The sequence below is a fragment of the Protopterus annectens genome, chromosome 11.part0, assembly GCF_019279795.1.
Source record: "Protopterus annectens isolate FY-2018-M chromosome 11.part0, PAN1.0, whole genome shotgun sequence".
Taxonomy (NCBI): domain Eukaryota; kingdom Metazoa; phylum Chordata; order Ceratodontiformes; family Protopteridae; genus Protopterus; species Protopterus annectens.
This window is the reverse complement of record NC_056745.1, coordinates 404,582,915-404,605,528: the sequence shown is the minus strand read 5'-3', so window position 1 is coordinate 404,605,528 and position 22,614 is coordinate 404,582,915. Positions and strand designations below refer to the sequence as shown.

Below are 22,614 nucleotides of genomic sequence, written 5' to 3'. Positions count from 1 at the left end.
GATACAAAGAGCAGCAGGGTGTAACTAGTTGTATAAATATATAGATGTTCATCGTGTTACCCTGCTGCAGTCATCACATTTGGGTTATCCTGCCATCAGGCGGTCTCGCAGTCGGCCTGAGTTCCAAAGTCTTGGTCCGGTGTCGGTTGCTGTCGTTATTCCCTGACGTCAGTGCGCCAGGGGTATATAAGAGGCATCTGACGCCATTTTCTTCAGTCTTTCTTGCCGCGCGGTGCCCGAAGCAGAAGCAGTTCGCAAGTGCTGGTCGGCCGACATCTGAGATTTTCAATCGAATTTCAGTCCGAAGTCCTCAATAAAGCTAAGTACCCCGTTGGGGAACCTTTTCTTACCTCAGTCCAATGTCAGAAAAAGTTAACAATTGCATTTCTTGTGGGAAGCAAATACCTCATAAGGACTTCCATTCTTATTGTATTTCTTGCCTAGGGCTAGGCCCAGACCACGACGTCACAGGTTGCCGGTTTTGTGCTAGGTTTAATAAACGCCGTTTTGACTTTGCACGACATTACTTTGGTAGGAAATTTAATTACATCATGTCGTCGGAGCAGCCGACGACCGGCATGCATAAGAAACGCAAGGATAAGGACAGGAAGCCTAGGAACAAGCCAGACTCAGAGGCCTCTGCTGGGCCTGTTGCCGGTTCTCCGGTTTTCAGTGAGGCGCCTACGCAGCCCCTGACGACTGCAGAATTGGAACCCCAGACAACTGCAGATTCTCAAGCGGAGTGTACTAGGCCGATGCAGCCATCTTCATTAGGCCCTTCCGACACCGGAGCAGAAGGTGCTGTGGAAACACCTTCGGTTGCAGAAGGTGTCTTCAGACAGACTACACTCACCATTAAGTCTTATGCTAAGCTTAAAACTCCATTAAAACCAAAAAAGACTGTACATCAGTCTACCGTTCAAGGCCCCATGCCTAAGAAACAGATGCTTAAGATGGCTGAAGATTTGATTACCCTAATCAGGAGTTCCCATTCCCCTCCAGATAAAAGACCAAGACAAGAGGAGGATTATGCTTCCTCTGACCAGGTTTCAATTTCCTCAGATTCTTCTGAGGAACAGGATCACACTATCCCCCCTTATGAGGACTCTGATGCTGAAGACTCTATTCCCTCAGCACCCCCCCCCCCCTGAAGACTACTCCTTTGGGGAAACTTTACATACCATGAGGGAACATTTCCACTGGGAAGGCCAGGACTACTCTGATTCTAAGAAAAGGCTCAGAGTTCTTTTTACTACCCCTGCACAGACCACTTGCTATCCCTCCAGTTTTAGATATTATGGATGATGTTTACTTGGAGTCTAGTCTAAATCCAGACTCTCTACCTCCTGCTCCAGCCAAACCAGACCGATACTACAGAGTACCTGACTCACACAAATTCCTTTATAAAAGCCCTGTGGCTGACCCAGAAACAATTTCCCAGGGTCCCAAGGGGGCTAAAGCTTCTATGGCTAAAAATCCTGTGCCCTCTGAAAGGGATTCCAGAGCCCTGGATAGATAGGGAAAGAAAATATACACCTCAGCAACTCTGGCTATGAGAGCATTAAATTGTCAGTTTCACATGCTGAAATATGAGCAATTCCTAATTTCTCAATTAAAGCAAAAATGAGCACACATAAAGAACAGTCTGAATTCAAGGAAATGCAGGGATCTGTTGCATGCAGCTGAACAGGTGGGCAAACATACTTTTACAGTTTGGATTTGATTCATTGGAAGCTTCCTGTAGAACAGCTGTTACTGGGTCTGTCATACGTAGACATGCTTGGTTAAAAGAACAAACCCTGCCTGATCATGTTAAAGCAAAATTATTGGATGCACCTTTATAGCAGGATGTATTATTTGGTGTCAAAGCAGAAGAGGTCTTAAAGAAAATGGAGGATAAGGCAAAGTCTATGCAGACAGTCAAGGATTTCTTACAGGTACAACCCACTCGTTTCAGCAGAAATTGGCCAACAAAAAACTGGTCCTTTCCAGCTTCTGACAGATCACAGAGGGGCAAATACAGACGCCTAAAGGTCAGAGGTCAGTCACAAGGCCCTTACAAACCTCGCCAATGGGGTACTGTTACCCAGAAAGGAGGAGAAGACAGGCCCCAAGCTAGCAGAAGACAAACACAATGACTCAGTCCTCAAACTACCAAGCAAATCCCTCCTGGCAGCTCCCTTGGGTGGAAAATTAGCATTTTTTGCAGACAACTGGCACATCATCACAAAAGACAAATGGGTCCTAAACATTGTCTCACAAGGATACAGATTCCACTTTCATACCTTGCCAAGGAAAAAAGGAATGCCAAACCTGCCACCAAATCAATGGGCAGAGGCACAAAAACAAATTACAGCTCTCATGGGCATGAGCCACAGGAGCAAGGACAAGGATTTTACTTGACTCTTTCTAGTCCCAAGAAAAGACAAAGCATAGAGACCCATTCTGGATCTTTCAATTCTGAACACCTATCTGCAAGTACCAAAATTCAAGATGCTAACACTACAGCAGCGTCTTCCCATGCTGGGCAAGAATGCTTGGCTAGTAACGTTGGACCTCAAGGAGGCATACCTACATGTCCCTATCAGACAAAATTGCAGAAGATACCTCCGCTTCATTGCAGGTTCCACACACTGTCAATTCTCTGCACTGCCCTTTGGCTTATCTACTGCGCCCAGGGTCTTCACAGAATGCTTGGCACCAGTAATTGCATACTGCAGACAGAGGAATTCAAATATACCCATATCTGGACGACTGCCTTATTCAAGCAGAAAGCAAGGACATTCTTTTAAAGCATCTGGCATTTGTCAAACACCTTCTAAGTTGCCTAGGGTACACAGTAAACAATCAAAACTAGTGCCCTCACAAAAACATAATATTCCTGGGTGCCAGCTTGAATACAACGGCCCAGATGGCTTATCTCACGCCAGACAAGCAACAACAGCTGACTCAATATTTCAAAATAATGGCAACAAAGACCCAACTCCCTGCAAGAAAAATTCTGCAGGCCTTGGGATTCATGGCATCTTGCATACTACTAATACCATTTGCAAAACTGCATATGAGAAAATTACAATGGTACCTGAAAAGCGTATGGACTCAGCACAGCCACAGCATGGAAACAGTGATACCACTCATTCCCTGCCTTCAACAGGAGTTTCTATGATGGGCACAGGCATGTCACCTCAACAAGGGTCAGCCTTTCACCTTACCCACAGCCAGGCAAACTATGACAACAGATGCATCGGACTATGCCTGGGGAGCACACATGGCAGGACAGTGCATTCAGGGCAAATGGACTACAGATCAAAGGCATCTGCATATCAATCAAAAAGAAATGCTAGCAGTACAGAATGCCCTAACCGCTTTCAAGGACCTCTTACACCCAGGACAACTAATAATAAAGACAGACAACACCACAGTAATGTGGTACATAAACGAGCAAGGGGGCACACATTCCTATCCTCTATGCAGGCAAGCAATGACCTTGTGGAACACAGCACTGTCTTACCAGGTTCAGTTACAAGCACAATTCCTGCCAGGAAAGAAAAACACTTTGGCAGACGACCTAAGCAGAAACATCATGGATCCACACGAGTGGAAACTAGATCCACAAGTATTTGCAATGATAGCTCAAAAATGGGGACGCCCACACATAGATCTGTTTGCCAGCCCCCCAAACTACCAACTTCAAAAATTTTGCACAAGGACATTCCATCCACAAGCTTGGAAAGTGGACGCCCTCTCATTCAGTTGGAAAACATTAACAGTGTATGCCTTTCCTCCACTGCCTCTTCTAGCAAAGGTACTGCTGAAAGTCAGATTAGAGAGGCCAGAAATGATGCTCATTGCACCAGACTGGCCATGCCAGCACTGGTATCCAATTCTAAGGAACATGGCCCATGGCCCACCATGGATTTTACCACAAATTCCTCACCTGCTTACCCAGCGAGACAATCAGATTCTACACAGCCAACTCAAGACTTTAAACCTGGCTGCATGGCAAATTACCTAAACAACCAGCCAACTCCTTTATCCAAAGCTGTTATGGATGTCATTCTGGAGGCCAGGAGGCCCAGCACCAGGAAAAACCAATTCAGACAAATGGAAAAGATTTTGTGCCTGGAACCAGGCTAAAGGCCAAAATCCCCTTGATCCAAACATTCCTCAGATTCTACAATATTTAACTGAGATGTCGCATGAAGGACTTTCCTTTTCATCTATTAAGATCCACGCCTCAGCAATTTCAGCTCATTACAACACGGATCCTCCTTTATTCTCACATCCACTCCTAAGACAGTACCTCATAGGGGCTAAGAACATAAGACCGCCCAGGAGAGCACCAACACCTACTTGAGATCTCAACTTTGTGCTGGAAAAGCTTACACTGCCGCCCTTTGAACCAGCGTTTTCAGCTGATTTAAAATTTCTTTCATGGAAAACTGCCCTCCTACTAGCAATAACATCAGCTAGAAGAGTCTCAGAGCTACAGGCACTAATGGCAGTGGAGCCTTTTCTCAATTTTCATCAAGACAGAGTCTCTCTACGAACTAATCCTACCTTTATGCCAAAGGTGGTATCCAGTGTGGCCCTAAACCAAACCATTAATTTGCCCACCTTTTTCCCAAATCTCCAGAACAAAGGAGAAAGACTCCTGCACTCTTTGGACATTCACAGGCAATTACGTTACTACTTGGATAAAACTAAGGCATTCAGAAAATCTGAACAGCTCTTTGTAGCCTATGCTGCAGGATCACAAGGAAAAGCTATTTCAAAACAGACCATTTCTAAATGGATAGGGCATTGCATACGTTTCTGCTACACGCATCATGGGAAAACGGTACCTGCTAACATTAGGTCACACTCCACCAGGGCTACAGCTACATCAGCAGCCTTTCTCAGGGGAGTGCCAAGCAAGGATATTCTGGAAGCTGCAACTTGGAGTTCAGTGCACACCTTCACCAAACACTATCACTTACCCCTATATTCTAAGACTAGAGCTGGTTTTGCCACTGCAGTTTTGCAGGGCCTACTAGCTTCTTCTAACACTGTTTAACTCCACCACCCATCCTTAGCTTTGGGATTCAACCCAAGTGTGATGACTGCAGCAGGGTAACACGATGAACATAGTACAGTTTTGTACCTACCATAAATGTAGATGTTCGAGTGTTCACCCTGCTGCAGTCCAGGTTACCCTCCCTCCATCCCCTCTGAACTAGCTGAACTTATCTATGCCACTCTATCCTATACAACCTCTGTGGTGCATTTGCTTGTGTCTGAAGGTATTGTTTTATATATATATATATATATATATATATATATATATATATATATATATATATATATATATATATATATATATATATATATATATATATATATATATATATATATATATATTGCCTATGTATTGGGGGCACCTGACATCTGGGGCAAGAAAAACTGAAGAAAATGACGTCTGATGCCTTTTATATACCTATACCCCTGGCGCACTGACGTCAGGGAAAAAGTGATAGCAACCGACGCCGGACCAAGACTTTGGAACTCAGGCCGACTGCGGGACTGCCTGACGGCAGGATAACTCCAGTGTGATGACCGCAGCAGGGTGAACACTCGAACATCTACATTTATGGTAGGTACAAAACTGTACTTTATGAAATCTTAAATAGAAGAGAAATGTGTATTATAATGAAACAAGCTGCTGCAACTCCTGATCATTGTGTTATTTTTTGCTGGGAGTCTGTTTTAAATATTTTTGTAATATTCTCTATAACCAAAGATTATTAAATTCTAGGTCATGCACTGAGTATAGACTTCTTAATTTTGGTGAATATGTGAGTTTGTGTTCTCTTTCAATGATTTGATAATTTAAAAGGTAAAGGAAACCTGATGAAGCACTCAGAAGCCATGAAGTAAAAGAGACTTCATTAATGTTTTAGACACACACACACACACACACACACACACACATACATACGTACATGTTTTAATTGCTTTCTAAATGTGTAAGGATTAACGCAAGCAATTTTGGACATACTCTTCAGTCGAGACTTCAGTGTGATAGTTAATAGGAAACTCAGAAAGTGGTTGTGTAGTTGTAAGAAACAATGGTATAATTACGAATGAAGTAAACTGGGTAGCACATTCAGTGACTGGTTGATAAGAGTGCAGCAGGCGGTAAATCTTATGTATTTAAATTAGTTTCTTGGGGGTACGTCACTGCTCTGAATGGACCATTTTCCTGCCATCCTAGTGAGTATGAATTATTGGACAATTTAAGCAGTAATAGATATACAAAACACAAGACAATATGAACAGTTATTGAGTCTTTTAGTTTAACCCAGCAAGTACAAAATATACAGTTTGAGCAGTGATAGAAAATATAGAAACCATAGGACAACTGGAACAGTAATTGAGAATACATAGTTCAGGAAAACAGTTCATATAAGTATATGTACAAAACAAAAGATGCAATTTGTAGCAGAGAGGCTTGACACTCAACCTTAGATACATACATTAGAGCTATAATGGTGCATTGGTGCCTGATAATGTAATCTGGAGATGCAAGTCCATATGTACATCTTTCTTGTAGCTCAGTTGCTACTCTTGACAAAGTGATGTTTTAGAGAGGAAAGATGTATTGTTTTATGTAGTAATCTCCTCATTGTGGCCAGAATTAGTTACCCCCCCTTTCAAGTTCCTTTGGTTATAAGTTTTAGAACATTTGACTACTTTGGCAAAATAAAATGTAAGACATTGGGAGGTGGGGGAAGAAGCATAAAATTACTTAAAAAAAATTAGATGCTTGTTTAGGCTTGTCTGATTACTTTTTTGTTGTCTGAAGTGTAAAGAAGATAGTGGTCGTACAATACAGTAGAGCAGAGTATGCCAAGAGTTTCCATGTAACCATTTTCCTGCTTGGTATTTCTTCAGTGCATAAAAATTAGTGAATGGGAGTTGAGCTGTACTTGCTTAAGGTTAACATGCAAGTAAAATAGATTAATTTAATAGAATACTGTAATTGTTGGTAGGAAATAAATATCTAAACAGTACACAATCCAGTTTGTCTTGTTTATGCCTGTCGCACAGCTGACATCACACAAATCTCCACCATCTGCCTTATGTGATTAGTTAACCCTCGTGTCTCCTTGCATCTTTTTTTGAGCTAAGCCAATTGGGACTGTGTTGGTCACTTGGCTACCAAACATTAATGAGCACCACTCCCATGGTTTGCTTTAGGGATCAGTCTTGGTGTCTCTGTTTCAGGCAAGGTTGTCCAATTCTTTAAATAAACTTGAGTCATGGGAATCAAAATTTTTGAAATGTTGTTTGTCTGGTTCCTTCTGTTAGACCAGTTTGCCAAGGGTAGTCCTACCATTTGTGCAGAGCTTCTGACAGCATAGCTCTGTAGCTCACAGTGGCATGCAAGCACTTCCACCATGACAGTGGCAAGGTGAAGAGCTGTTCAGTACATGAGGAGCTTTGAGTAGAACTTCCGTTCCTCTGGATCAAGGGGATCTAGTTGAGGTGATTAGACACCCAGTGTGGATGTCCTCTGTCTGCCTCCTTTGAGAGGTGAACATGACACAGCCCCCTGACAGTAGACCGCAGGACATGCTGAAGTAATCAGTTAGCTGACTTGGGAATGCTTGAGCATGTTTCAGAATGAGCTAGAGACTGTCACTGGAGAGTTAATGTTGTTCCATTTTGTTTTTGTTAACATTTCGACCCCCTTGAGGAGAGTTGGTTTACATAATGGATGAATTATAACAGATTACCATTCTGTCACAGGAACAACCACTGTAGCAGTACTGAATTGTTTGTAGAGTACATATAAAACTGCATTACCTTCATTGTAGTGTGTTATTGGGTAGTATTGCTTGCCTGTCAGTAATCCGCACACACATCCCTTCTTAACAAATCTGGATATATACAAATATTTGAGATAGTGTGGCCCACAGCATTAAATTATCAGTAGTGAAATCCATTCTCTTGGTTGTGTTATAAGTCCTCAAAAAAGATGGGTCGGAATTTCTAGAAAATGCTTTCAGGTTTACCATTTAAAATACAAACTTGATAAATGGGTGGGTCTTAAACACCTTTATATTGTATTCAAATTTTCTGTGTTTGTAGATTATTTGACCAAGAGCACTGGATGCTGTGTGATTCATTGCTGCAATGACTTTACTTTGGGACTTGCAGAAGGCCAGTAGTTTGCTCAGTTACCAGATCTTTTCCCTTCCCCTGCCAGGCTCAGCAGACTTCCTCCCCCAATTGATAATACAGTATCAAAGGTATAAAGGAATGTTGGCCAGTGCCATCTTCAGATATTTCTTACCGTATTTCATTGAGTATTAGGAGTACTGGCTTTTTTGCTGCTTGTTGTTGGTTCAGCCTGAAGCCAGAGTTTGCAGCTAAGCACCCAGCTGGGATTTTTTGTTTTCATATTTACTTTGCTATATTTTGTATATTTTACATTGTAGATGCTAGGGGCTAAAACAACTGCATTAGGTGTAGGAAGCAAATACCTCATAGGTTCTTCCACAGCTTGTGCTTTTTTGCCTGGGTCCAGAGCTCAGTATGGTCAGTTCTCTATACCATGCTTTTTTCAACTGGCAGACCATTAAATACAGTAGGACAGAATCCCTTTAGAAGCATATTTCTCAAAAATCCGCTTCTGGTCTTTGTCTGCCATGATGTTTGCCCGTTTTTCTGTCAGCTGCTTTAGGAAAAAGAAACAGCTGGAGAGTGGACAGAGAAGAATTGTTTTGCAGGAGGCTGATGACAGCACTTCGAAGTCTGATTTCATATGATAGGAAGACTAGACTACGCAATTAATTTAGGAAAAACACTTTCACCTCAGCTGTCCTGGCTTTAGAGAAGTCACAATCCAGTCTTGTATGTTAAAATCTCAGGAACTCATCTTTGCTCAGCTGAGACAGAAGGCAAAGAGGATAGATAAGGGCTTTGGAAAGGAGATGCTTGACATATGCAACATTTGACGTTCTTCATATTGAACACTTCTACAGTAGCCTTAGCTATATGGGCTATATCCTGCATAGGATATAACAGGTGTCCAGATTCTATATTCTAAGCAGTATACAACCCATATAGCTGAGGGTTATATCCTACATAGGATATAGCCGTTGTCCATCTTCCAAAGCTTCAGGGCACCTTCCACTCACTCAAACCATTATTCAGCGTGTGCTGAGTTGACTGAAAAGACAGATTTGGGTGCCAAGCTCTTCAAAATGTACCTGCTGTTAAGAAAAGCATTCTTCTGTCAGCTTTTGAGGATTGATGGTTAGTGAACGCTGTTCCATTGCTGGGCAGATAAGTTCCCTTTGGGGTGAAACTACATTACTTTACTTGTTTAAACTAACTTATTGACAGAAACAAGTACATTTAAGCTAGGAAAAAGTACTTGCCTTGACTGTTTCATGACTTTTTATGTACTTTTAAATGGGAGCACACTTTTTACTTTTTTTGTTAAAAGTTGTTTAAAACTACTTTTTCTGCAGATAAGCTTTGTTTCTTTTATTTTTGGAACTGGGAAAAGTGTTTAAAGTGCTTTTAACCGTGTTTATTGTGGGGAAAAATTACTTTTTGATACTTTCCTTTTTCACTTAATATTGCTGCTAATCTTCCCCAGAAAACGAGCACCATTTTTCGCTTGACCAGGGAGAAAATTACTGGTCCCTCGGTTGGACCTTCTTCCAGCCACAAAAACAAAAAGATTTATTTTTAACAAGAAACATCTTTATTAAATTATCACTTATGACATAGGCAAGCATACATTTATATAAATGAAAACAAGCCATATTGACATTTTTAGTTGCAAACATTATACATCACATAATCTATTCAGTCCTTGTCAGTCAAACTTTACATAGCTCATTCAAATTCTATCTACTTTTAAAACCTCATTCCTCCTCCAAAACATTATTCTGCATGTATTGTTCCCATAATTCCCAATATTTCTATGTAATTTGCTCTTGCCCTTTTCTAAAGATCCCATTTCCAGTTGTTTTATTTGTGTTACTATACTCGCTACTTCTGTTACAGTTGGTTTAGACTTTTGATTTCCATTTTCTATTAATTGCTTTTTTTGGCAGCCAATGTAATTTAGATTCAGCAAGGTGTTACTATGTCTAATTCTGTATCACAGCTCAAAAAATAATTTCCTTAGTTAAACCAATTTGCTCACCCAGTATTTTTGATGAGTAGTCTGCAGAGAAATTTTAAAGTCTGCTAACTCATTACACTTCCAAAATATTTTCCCAATTACCTGTTTCTTCCCCCATCACACCTCCAACATTTGCTGTCTGCCTTAGAAAAAAATTCTGTGGAGTCTGTTTGGTGTATAAAAATACCTATGTAAACACTGCTAAGCAAAAATCCAAAACCTTCTAGACTTTGTTGCATGTTTGGGAGACATACACATATCTCACAATTGTTTCTTTGTAAATTGCTTATCCAGTCTTTCTTCCCAATACTTTCTAACTTCCACTGATTGACTGTTATAGTTATCATGCAGTATTTTATATGCTCTACTAATTATCCCTTTTTAACAGCAGCTTCTGTTCTAGATTCTACTAAAAACTCTACCAGTGTTCTTTTGCTTAGGATCCCCCTATTTCTTTATCATTTCCTTACACTCTCCCTTCCCTATCAAGGATTGGATTAATATCAATCTATAGCCAGCAGTCCAAATAAATTCTTGGCCTGTCACCATTCTGTTATTTCCCTGTCTAATTGTTGTTCCCAATACCTTGGTTCATTTGCCAGTTTTCACCAGTGAATTCCAGCCCCCTCTTGCTTATTGTCTGTATTCCTAATTGCAGTCACCCCTATCGACAGAATCTCCTTTCTCTATTCCCTTGTTGGCTTAGTTCTCAGAATACTTTCTGCTACTTTATGAATATAATATTCTATATGGTTATTATTTCCTTAAGGATCTGCATCTAAAATCACAGTCTTTCCTTGTTTCTTAGCTTCCCCCATTTCATCATCCCTTTCTACTTTGAATTATAGCTTTCTGCTTGTGCTATGTATAGTCTGAGCCTTAACTGTGTAGCTCTGAAATACCTTCTCAAATCAGGTAATCCCAAACCACCTTGTTCTGTTGGAAGGATCAGCTTTTTCCACTTAACTCTTGCCATCTTCCCCTTCCAGGTAAAATACTTCAGCTCTTTATTAATTGCTATCCACAACTTATCTTGTTGATAAAACTATGTGTGACCTGTATAAAACTAAAACTAAGGGGACTAAAAACATTTGACTGCCTGTATTTTTTTATCTATATCCATAAAATAGTTTCCAGTTTCTCAGTTTTTATATTATCTTTTGTTTAGTCTCAAACCACATATCCTTAGCTGCCATAACAGAATCCTTTTTAATCCATACTTCTAAGTAGGTTTTATCATGTCCCCGTAAATATGGGTATTGCTGAACCAATTCATGTGTGGGTACATAGTTTACATCTATTACCTTTGTTTTTGCGGTGGTGGTGCTGCGGTAGTGTTGTCGCCTCACACTAAGAAGTTGTCCTGTTTGATTCTCAGCTAGAGCGTCTTTTGTGTGGAGACATGCGTGAATGGGCGTACTTTCGTTGAAGGTTGTGTGTCAGAGCTGGCAACTCAGCACGTAAAAATCTACTGTAAATCGTTAGCGGACCAGAGTTCCACTGTGGCGACCCCTAACCGGGAAAAGCCGAAAGACACAACAACAACAACCTTTGTTTTATGTTCGTTAATTTTGTTTCCTAAAAAGACTTGAAACTGTCTCAAAATGTTCCACAACACTGAAATGTCCTTTTCTGGTTTTATCAGGTATAAATAATATCATCTGCAAACAAAGGTGGCTTTTTTGACTACCATACCAATTGTATTCTTGAATTTCTGAGTCCCTTATTTTCTTTCCAGTGGTTCTAAATATAGCACAAATAACGAAGGAGAAAGAGGACACCGCTGCCTGGTTCCTCTGGTCAAACAGAACTTGGAGAGCAACCCACCCACAATAATTTTTGTCTCTGATCCCTAATATGTCCTCCTAATTAGCCTTATAATTTTATCAGGGAATGCAAATGCATCCATTTTCCTACTCCTAAAATCCCAGCTTACTCTGTCGAATGCTTTCCCCTGCATCAAGACCTCAACAGCAGTGGTATGTTCTCTGCTCCCCTCTGGATCATCATTGTTCTGTTAATGTTTGCTTCCCCTCCAAAAACCCACATTGCTCCATATCTATCAATTTTGGCATCACCTCTGCCATTCTTTCACTGTAATCATGGTTTAGAATTTAAATTGGCCTATATGAAGCTGGAGATGATGGGTGTTATTACAGGCTCCACATCTTTCTTCTTGGATTTTGGTACTTCTCCTCCTTTTAGAATACTATTAAGTAAAACAATTCGGATCTTTATCAGTTTCCTCCCTCTTAGCTTCCAAATTTGCACAGGAATACCATCTAGTCTCGAGGACTGCCTCATTTATACATCACCATTTTTATCTCCTCTCTTCTTATCCTAACTATTAGTAATTGAACATCATCTATGTTTAACCTTTGCATATTTAATTCTTCCATAAACATTTCCATTTTTACCTTTTTTTGTATTTCCATATTTCTTTGCTTTATACGGAGTTTTATAAAATTTCTAAAATATTTCTATGGTCTCTCTTGTTATCTTCCTTGTTATAGACTCTCCTAAGATTGACAACAGTCCTTTCTACTTTCTGTTGCCTGAATCATTGTGCTAACATTTTTTTGTGCTCTAGGAAAACAGTTGCTTAACAGCAATCTTTCTAAACTTTTGCATATTTCGAGGTCATCTCTTATTTTCTGTTTAGCATTCTACAATTGCTCATCTTATGTGAGATCCCCCCTATTCTGCAATGCTTTAACCTCAGTCCCTCTAAGTCTTATTACTTCTTAACCATATCTCACTGTCTTTTTTTTTTCCGTCTTATTTTTAAAGTCCACTTTAATTTTATCCCACTCCCTAGCTGTATTTTCAGAAGAAATGTCTCTTTCATACTAACTTCTGATTAATTTCCACTATCTTTTCCTTCAATTCCTGTGTTTTTAACCGATAGGTGGAAAAGCCTATTGTCTCATTTTTATTTCATTACCCTGTATTTTTATTTTGGTTAATATTGGCACATGATCTGAAATAGTTATTGGATGCATATCAAAACTTTCAATTAAATGCACATGTTCTTGTGAAATATAATATGTTCTTCATGTTTCACTGTTGCAGTCATCACCTGGTACATTGCTCTGACTGTGGTGTACAGGGTCCTGGGTTTAAGACTGGGTAGGGCTGATTATTTAAACAGCTCAGGTGGCGTAGTGGTAATTTGGTGTGGTTATGGTGTACAGGTTATCCCTGCGGTGGTAACCCTCGGCTGGCCCGAATACCAGAGTCAATGTTTTTGTGCGCCGGCTGCTGTCACCTGTAGTCTGTCGGGTCATCAGTACTATAAAGCAAGGCAGCTGATGTTATAAAATCAGTCTTTCTTGCCATGGAGCCCGTAGTAAAAGCAGTTTGCACGAGTGCCGGTCCGTCGCTACCAGAAGTCGAATTTCAGCAGAAAATGTCTAAAGCTAAGTACCCCGTTGGGGACCCTTTTTTCTTGCTCTAACCAATGTCCGAAAAAGTTAACAATTGTCTCACCTGTGGAAAGAAGATCCCACAATGAGACTTTCATTCTTACTGCATCACTTGTCTAGGCCCAGACCATGACTTCCCTCGTTGCTGGTTCTGTGCCCTCTTTAATGCGAGAACCATTCACTGTAGAGCTCTTTTTGTAGACAATTATTTTCGTATTCTGTCTTCAAATTCCGATATGGCATCCATCAACCAAAAATCCACCGATATTCTGAAAAAATGTAAAGATAGAGACAGGCCACACAAGGTTAAGCCTTCCGACGACGCTACCGCTAAGCAAGTCGTCAGTTCTTTGGAATTCAGTGAGGCGCTTTCGCAGCCCCTGATGCCCAACTCGCTTTATATGCAGGCCTCTGCCAAGACCCTTTTGGAGTCCGGAATGCCACAGAAATCCACTTCGTCTTCTGATCCTTTGACTGTCTCTGCCTCAGTTGGGTCCGGAGCTGTGATGCAGGTACCGACTTCCAAGGAGGCCATTTGCACTAGCGATTCTAGACAAAAAAAAAGATGTCTTCCCTTCTGACTACCGTTTCTCAGAAACCGATGGGTTCTCTCAGGCCTCAAAGCCAGGCCATTTCTAGGAAATCTGCTTCTAGCCTCCATCTTACTACTGCTCTCCCACCCCAAACTCAAATGCTTAAAATGGCTGAAGATGTCATCTCCCTTATCAGAGGTACTCAAGCCCCCACTCCGAAAAGGCTTCCTTCTCCAGAAATTGACAGACCAAAAGTCTGAGGAATCTGATTATTCTGCCTTTGAAGAGGAACAACAGCCCTTAACTGTTTGAGGATTCAGATGCAGAGGAATCCATCCCCTCTGCCTCCCTTCCAAAGGACCTCTCCTTCAGGGAAACCTTTCACTCCCTCAGGGGAACATTTTCAATGGGAATCTCAGGACTACCACAGTCAAAGAAACGACTTAGAGTGTTTCTGGACCTGCCCCAGCACAGATCCCTGGCCATTCCACCTGTTCTAGAAGTGGTGGATGATGATTTCCTTGAATCCAGTTTAGCCCCTGATGCCCTGCCTCTTGCTCCAGCTAAACCTGACAGGTACCACAGAGTACCAGATTCCCACAAATACCTGTACGGAAACCCTGCTGCAGACCCTAAGGTCATTACACAAGGACCCAAAGGAGCTAAGACTAGTTCTGCCAAGAATCTTCTTCCTTCTGACAAAGACTCCAGAGCTCTGGACAGATTGGGTAAGAAGGTATACACCTCTGCAACCTTAGCTGTCAGAGCACTCAGTTGTCAGTTCCATATGTAAAAATATCAACAACACACTTTGGAACAATTAAAACAGAAGATTGCTACCACTGTTGATGGTGCCAACTCAAAAGAGCTGGCAGAATTACTACACTCTGCTTGTCAAGTGGCCAGGCACTCTTTGCCCTAGAAGCCTCTAGCAGGGCAGCAGTGACAGGATCTTTTATTAGAAGACATGCATGGCTGAAGGAACAATTTCTCCCTGATCATGTCGTATCTAAACTTATTGATGCACCCCTAGATAAGGAACTCCTATTTGGGGAAAAAGCAGAAGAGGTGCTTAAAAAGATGGAAGACAAAGTAAAATCTATGCAAACAGTAAAAGATTTCTTTCAAGTTCAACCGCCCATATTCAGCAGGAACTTCCCCTCTAAGCACTGCGCCTTCCCTGCACCCAGCAGACAGGGCCAAAGTAAGCCCCGCATGGACAGGACATCCAGGCCCCTATCCCAGGGCCAGCAAAGAAGCAAACAATGGACCACTTCCTCCTCTAAGACAGGGAGTTCTAAGCCAAGCTTCTATGGTAAGCACTCACAATGAACTCTCCCTCCTTCCTCTGCCCTCCTTTCAGTCATCTAAACCTAGGAGGAAGGCTCACCCTCTTCATGGACAATTGGGTCTCTATAACCAAGGACCAATGGGTATTAAAAATCATTTCTCAGGGATACAGGTTCTCCTTCAGCAAACTCCCAATTCCAAGAGGGTACCCAGACCTGCCCCCCAAACCAGAGGGCAGAGGCATTAAAACAGGTAAAAACACTAATATCCCAGGGGGCTGTAGAACCTGTCCCTCTGGTTCATATTACTCCAGATTATTCCTTGTTCCCAGAAAAGAGGGCATTTGGTGCCCCATCCTGGATTTATCCAAACTGAACACCTCGGTGGTGGTCCGCAGATTCACAGTGCTAACTTTGCAGCAGCTCCTGCCTATGCTAACACAAAATGCCTGGCTGGTGACACTAGACCTAAAAGATGCCTACCTCCACATCCCCATAAGGGAATTGTGCAGAAAATTCCTGCGCTTCAGAGCAGGCAGTTAGCACTAGTTCTCTGCAATGCCCTTTGGTTTATCTACTGCTCCCAGAGTGTTCACCAAATGCTTGGCCCCGTCTATAGCATTCTGCAGGAAGAGAAATATACAGATTTACCCTTACCTGGAAGACTGCCTCATTCAGGCGAACAACAAAGAAAAGCTGCTCCAGGATCTTCTCTTTTTTTCAAAAAAACTCCTGACTTCCCTAGAGTCCACCATCAATGAGAAAAAAATCAAAGCAAAACCCCACCAGGAAAATTGTTTTCCTGGGAGCTGTGCTAGATACAGCAACCCTAATGGCTTTCTTATCCCCAGAAAAGCAGAGATTCCTGCCTCTACTTCACCCAGCTGGCTTCCAGAACTCACCTCACTGCAAGGAAGTTCTTGCAAGCCCTGGCATACATGGCATCTTGCATCCTTCTCATCCCTCTCACCAGGCTTCACATGAGAAAACTTCAGTGGTACTTAAAAAAAAAAAAAAAACCTTTATGTCAGCACTCTCATTCCCTAGAGACCACTCTTCCACTGATCCCTTGCATAAGGGATGAATTCCTCTGGTGGGCAGAGGCCTGTGCCATAAACAAGGGTCTTCCCTTCATCATCCACCCTTCTGGCCATACAGTCACCAACACCTCAGACATAGCTTGGGGTGCTCACCTAGAAGGCAGGTGCACCCAAGACCTCTGGAATGCCCAGCAACTTCACTTGCACATCAACCAGGAAAAAAATGATGGCAGTGCAAAATGCTCTGACTTCCTTCCAGCCCCATCTCAGGACAGGGGTCCTCCTTATAAAGACAGACAACACCACAGTAATGTGGTACATCAACAAGCAGGGTGGCGCCCAATCTTAATCCCTGTGCAGATTAGCCACAAGTCTGTGGCTTCGAGCCACCTCCATGGGGATACACCTAATTCAAGTCAAGTCAAAATTTATTTATATAGCACCTTACAGACAGTAAATGCCACCAAAGTGCTTTACAAAACAATAATCAAAAACAATAAATAACATATAACATAAAAATTTAACTAAAAATAACAAATAACATAAAACAAAACAACATTAAAAATCATTTCACCTCATTAAAAGCCAATTCATAAAAATAAGTTTTAAGATTTTGCTTAAAAATTGTCACAGAAGAAGACTGCCGAATGTATAATGGAAGCTCATTCCAAAGTTTTGGAGCTGCGACAGAAAAAGCTCTATCACCCCTCATCTTTAGTCGTGCCCGGGGAACCACAAGTAGGGACAGATCTTCTGACCGAAGTGTCCAATTGGAAACTTAAGCATGGAGCATATCTTCCAAATATACTGGCGCTAAACCATTTAAAGCTTTTAAAGGCCAATAACAAAATTTTAAAACAAATCCTGAAAAAAAAACAGGTAACCAATGCAATGCCGCCAATACAGGCATTACATGGTCAATCTTTCGTTTGCCCTCCAAGAATTTCCCAGCAGCATTTTGAACAAGCTGCAAACGGGCTAAAGCACCTTGACTCACTCCAAATAGAATAGAATTACAATAAACAAGGCGTGAAGTTATAAATGCATGTACAACAACTTCCAAATCACCTTTAGACAAAAATGGTTTTACCTTAGCCAAGCGCCTTAATTGATAAAAAGAGGATGATACCACCCTGTTTATATGTCCCCTAAAGCAAAGATCTTTATCCATCTTCACTCCCAGATTTACAACAGAATCCTTCAGATAAGAAGTTAATACACCACAGTCCACCATAGAAAAATCAGCATGACGACTAGGACTAAAAAGTACTACTTCTGTCTTCCCTTCATTCAAACTCAAAAAATTTTCTGCCATCCATAACTTAACCTCACACAAACAATCCAACACCTTTGAAATTGAGCAACCATCAGCCTCATCCAGAGGTAAATACAATTGACAATCATCAGCATATAAATGAAAATCAATACCATATTTACGCATTATATTGCCCAAAGGCAAAATATACACAGAAAACAATAAAGGTCCCAATATTGAACCCTGCGGAACACCCCAAGGAAGATGAACAAAATTAGATGTAAACCCGCCCATCTGAACACACACCATTCTATCTAACAGGTAAGATCGAAACCAGTTTAAAGCCAAACCTGTAATACCCACATAATGCTCAAGGTGATACAGCAGTATTTCATGATCTACTGTATCAAAAGCAGCTGTTAAATCTAACAAGACAAGCAGTACAAATTTTCCACTATCAGTGATAAGAAAAACATCATTTAAAACCTTTAGCAAAGCTGTCTCAGTACTATGCATAGGTTTAAAACCAGATTGAAAATTTTCCAAAAAATTATTTTTATTCAAAAAATCTAACAATTGGCCATAGACACACCTCTCCATCACTTTACTTAAAAAAGGAAGCTTAGAGATTGGCCTAAAATTAGACAATACAGATGCATCAAGCCCAGGTTTCTTTAATAGTGGATGAATGATTGCTCTTTTAAAGTCAGCAGGCACAACCCCGGAAACCAAACTGGTATTAATTATTTCCAACAAAACCGAAGCTACTGTTGGAAGCGCATCCATCAAAACTCTTGGAGGTAAATTATCCTCAGGGGAACCACTAAGCTTAACTTCAGACATTAATTTGGTTAAATCAGCCAGAGTTATTGGCTGAAAAACACACAACTTCTCTGAAACGGACAAGAAAGTATCCGGCGGAGAGCATACAGATGCAACTAATCTCAACCTCAAAACCTTGTCCAAAAAAATTTTAAAAGCTCATTACACACTGTGGTTGAAGCCTGAACTGGAAAATAATCTTGTGCATTAAGAACAGAATCAATTACATCATACAAAACCCGCGGGTTATGAGAATTGGCATTAACAAGATTAGAATAATATGTCCTCTTTGCAGATAATACAGCATCCTGATAAACCTTCCAACTTTCCCGAAAGGCAATTAGGAACACATGAAGTCTGCTCTTTTTCCATTTCCTTTCACATCTCCTGCATTCCCTCCTTGCAGCTCTAGTAGTGTCCGTTGACCACCAGTTTATCACTGAAGTTTTCCTCTTCATACGTAATGGTGCAACAATATCCAGAATATCTTTACAAGTCTTATTAAAATAATTTAACAGACCGTCAGATGAAGAATATTCTGGAAAACAAGTCAACACCTCACTGAATAAAGATGAAAACTTCACTGAGGTATCTTGACTAAAAAAATGACAAAACCTTACTGGTGCAACAGATTTAACAGCATTTGTAGGCAGTATAACATCGAATAAAATAGGCTTATGATCCGAAAACACAGCATCTTGAATAGTCAGATTTGTCACATTGAATCCAAGTGATAATACAAGATCCAATGTATGACCACTTTCCTGAGTGGCCCCACTAACAAACTGATTTAAGCCAAAAGAATTCACCAGGTCATTAAACTCCGAAACAAGTGGCTTTCCCGGACAGCACACATGAATATTAAAGTCTCCGAGTAACATAATCTGATCATATCTCAGAACATATTCAGCTAGAAACTCAGAAAATTCTTGAATAAAATTCTTATCATATCTCGGGGGGGTCTGTAAATCACTGCACAAAAAAACGGACTTGAACGTCCAAATTCAAATAAACACAACTCAAAACTGCTGAAAATAGAGGTTGGGTAAAGTTGTTTAATTTGTAGATTTGCTTTACAAACTACTGTCAGTCCACCACCACGCCAAGATGCTCTTGGTACATTAATGAAAACACAATCAGCTGGTACCAACTCATTCACTGCACTCCATTCACCAGATGTCAACCAGGACTCAATTAAGCAAAACACATCCAAAGTATGTGTCTTAAAAAATTCTTTCAAAATAAAAGTTTTGTTAACCACTGACCTGGCATTCACCAGACCCCATTTCAAATTCAAAACCTCCACAACGTCCAAGGCTTTAGGCACTGGTCACAAATTCTCTAAAACAACCCCTCTCTGACAACACTGCTGATAACATGAGAGGGAAACACGATCCCCCATAGAAGAATCAACAACAGGAATACTCTAAGCCCACAGAATCCAACATCTCCCAATCCACCAAGGGCCGAGTAAACATCCGTTTTTCCGTCTTCAAACTACCAGAGAAAGGAGTCACCAAAGCCTTTAGCTTAACCAGCCAACCTCCTCGACAGCCTCACCTTCTACGCTTCCTCAATTTCCTCCTGGAAGAAAAGAACCATGGCACTGTTCCGCTATACTCCAAGAAACAATCCAGGTAAGTAGGGGGTATATTACAGAATCCATTCACCGAAAACGGCAAATCCAAAAATCTGACAGTACTTACCAGCCGCAAAACTCTGGCAGACCACCTAAGCGGAAACTTACTGGACCCCCATGAATGGCAGCTCCACAGAGAAATCTCTCTGCAAATCACCCAGGAGTGAGGGACCCCAGAGGTGGAACTCTTTGCGAGTGGGGAACCCCAGAGGTGGAACTCTTTGCCTTACACCTCAACCACCAGCTGCACAAGTTTTGTACCAAGGAGTATCACCTCCTAGCATGGAAGGTGGATGCCTTAACCTTCCCCCGGAGCTCCCTTTTTGTGTATGCATACCCTCCTCTGCCCCTTATTCCCAAGGTTCTAATCAAAATAAGAAAGGAGAGACCAAAGGCCATCTTCATAACTCCAGATTGGCCTAGACAGCATTGGTACCCCTTACTATGCAGTCTGACCTTACAGCCCCCCCAAGCTGCTTCCCCTAAGGTCAGACCTCTTGACCCAGGAGAGGGGGAAGGTACTGCACCCAGACCTACAGACTCAAACTTTCAGCATGGTTCATACGCTAAAAACTAACAAAGAAGTCACTGTTAAGCAAATGGGTCCTGGACATCATCACAGAGGCCAGAAGGCCCAGCACAAGAAAATCTTATGCAGGAAAATGAAAAAGATTCTGCTCCTGGAAACAATCAAAAGGGGGCAGTACCTTCCAACCTCCCATCCCTCTCAACCTGGATTACTTAGCAGAGTTGCTCAATAGTGGCCTGTCCTTCTCTATTGAAATCCATGCCTCTGCCATCTCTGGCCATTATGATTCACACCAACCCCTCTTCTCTCACTCTTTGATTTAGCAATTCCTCAAAGGGGCTTCTAATATCAGGCCTCCCAGAAGATCTCCTGCTCCACTCTGGGACTTGAATTATGTGTTAGAGAAACTAACCTTACCTCCTTTTGAACCTGCTGCTTCAAAAGAATTGAAATACCTCTACTGGAAGACTGCCATCCTACTAGCTATCACCTCAGCCAGAAGGGTCTCAGAAATTCAAGCTGTCATGGCTGTCGAGCCCTTCATAATTTTCCATGCAGACATAGTCTCCCTGAGGACTAATCCTTCCTTCCTTTATGCCCAAGGTGGTATCTGATGTGACCCTTAACCAGGCCATACACCTTCTCACCTCCTTCCCTAAACCTCCTAAACAAGGGGGAAAGAATTCTACACTCACTAGATGTGCACAGACGACTTGGATACTATCTGGACCGTGCTAAGCCATTCAGAAAAACTGACCAGCTTCTGGTAAGCTTTGCCCCAGGCACAGAGGGGAAGCCAATCTCCAAACAAACAATTTCCAAATGGATTTCACACTGTATCCATTTTTGCTACAGACTACATGGAAAACCCATCCCTAAGTCGATCCGTACCCACTCCACTAGGGCAACCTCCACTTCCACTGCCTTCCTCAGAGGAGTACCTACCAGGGACATATTGCAAGCAAACACCTGGACCTCTGTTCTTACCTTTACAAAGCATTACCACCTACCTCTCTTTTTCTAAGTCTAAGGGAGGGTTTGCCTCTGCAGTTCTTGCAGGGCCTCCTGTCCCATACCCAGGACTTTACATATCCTTCGTCCCTTTACCTCAGCTTTGAGAATCCTCTCACAGGTGATGACTGCAACAATGAAACACGAAGAAACATAGTACAGTTGTGTACACTTACCATAAATGTAGATGTTTGAGTGTATTCACTGTTGCAGTCTTGGTTTCCCTCCCTCCATCCCCCTTTTCACCTCTTCCCCTAGGGGGACACATGCATCCTAGAGTGGCTGTTAGCCACCAGGACCACTTCTCTCTTTTTCCTTCGGCTTCCGATGGGTTAGGGCAAGAAAAACTGATGTAATGATGTCGGCTGCCTTGTTTTATAGTACTGACGACCTGACATCAGACTACAGGCAACAACAGCCAGCGCACAAAAACATTGACTCTGGTATTCAGGATGGCCGAGGGCTACCACAGTAGGGATAACCCTGTACACCATAGCCAGACGAAATTACCACTACGCCACCTGAACTGTTTAAATAATCATCCCTACCCAGTATTGAACCCAGGACCCTGTACACCATAGTCAGAGCAATGTACCAGGTGATGACTGCAACCGCGAATACACTTGACATCTACATTTATGGTAAGTGTACACAACTGTACTTTCTGTCTAGCCTAGCCCAGTTTTTGTACCTTGGGGAATAATATGTAAATTCACTCTGAAGTAATACTACTGACTTTGCATCTTTCATGCCAAATATTTTCTTAAATTTCTTAAACATTCTACCCTCTTTTGTTATATTTTACCTTCTAGGCCCCCCAGATACATCCTCACTGCTGCAAATAAAATTCCAGTCCCCACCTATAAGTATATTCCCTGTTGAAAA

The 22,614-nt window shown here is 41.6% G+C and overlaps 1 protein-coding gene across 3 annotated transcripts in view; it reads left to right on the top strand.

The window, feature by feature from the left end:
• The window catches only part of SCYL2 (SCY1 like pseudokinase 2), a 1,725,360-nt gene that overhangs the window by 162,647 nt on the left and 1,540,099 nt on the right, over positions 1-22,614 (top strand). The window lies entirely within an intron of this gene.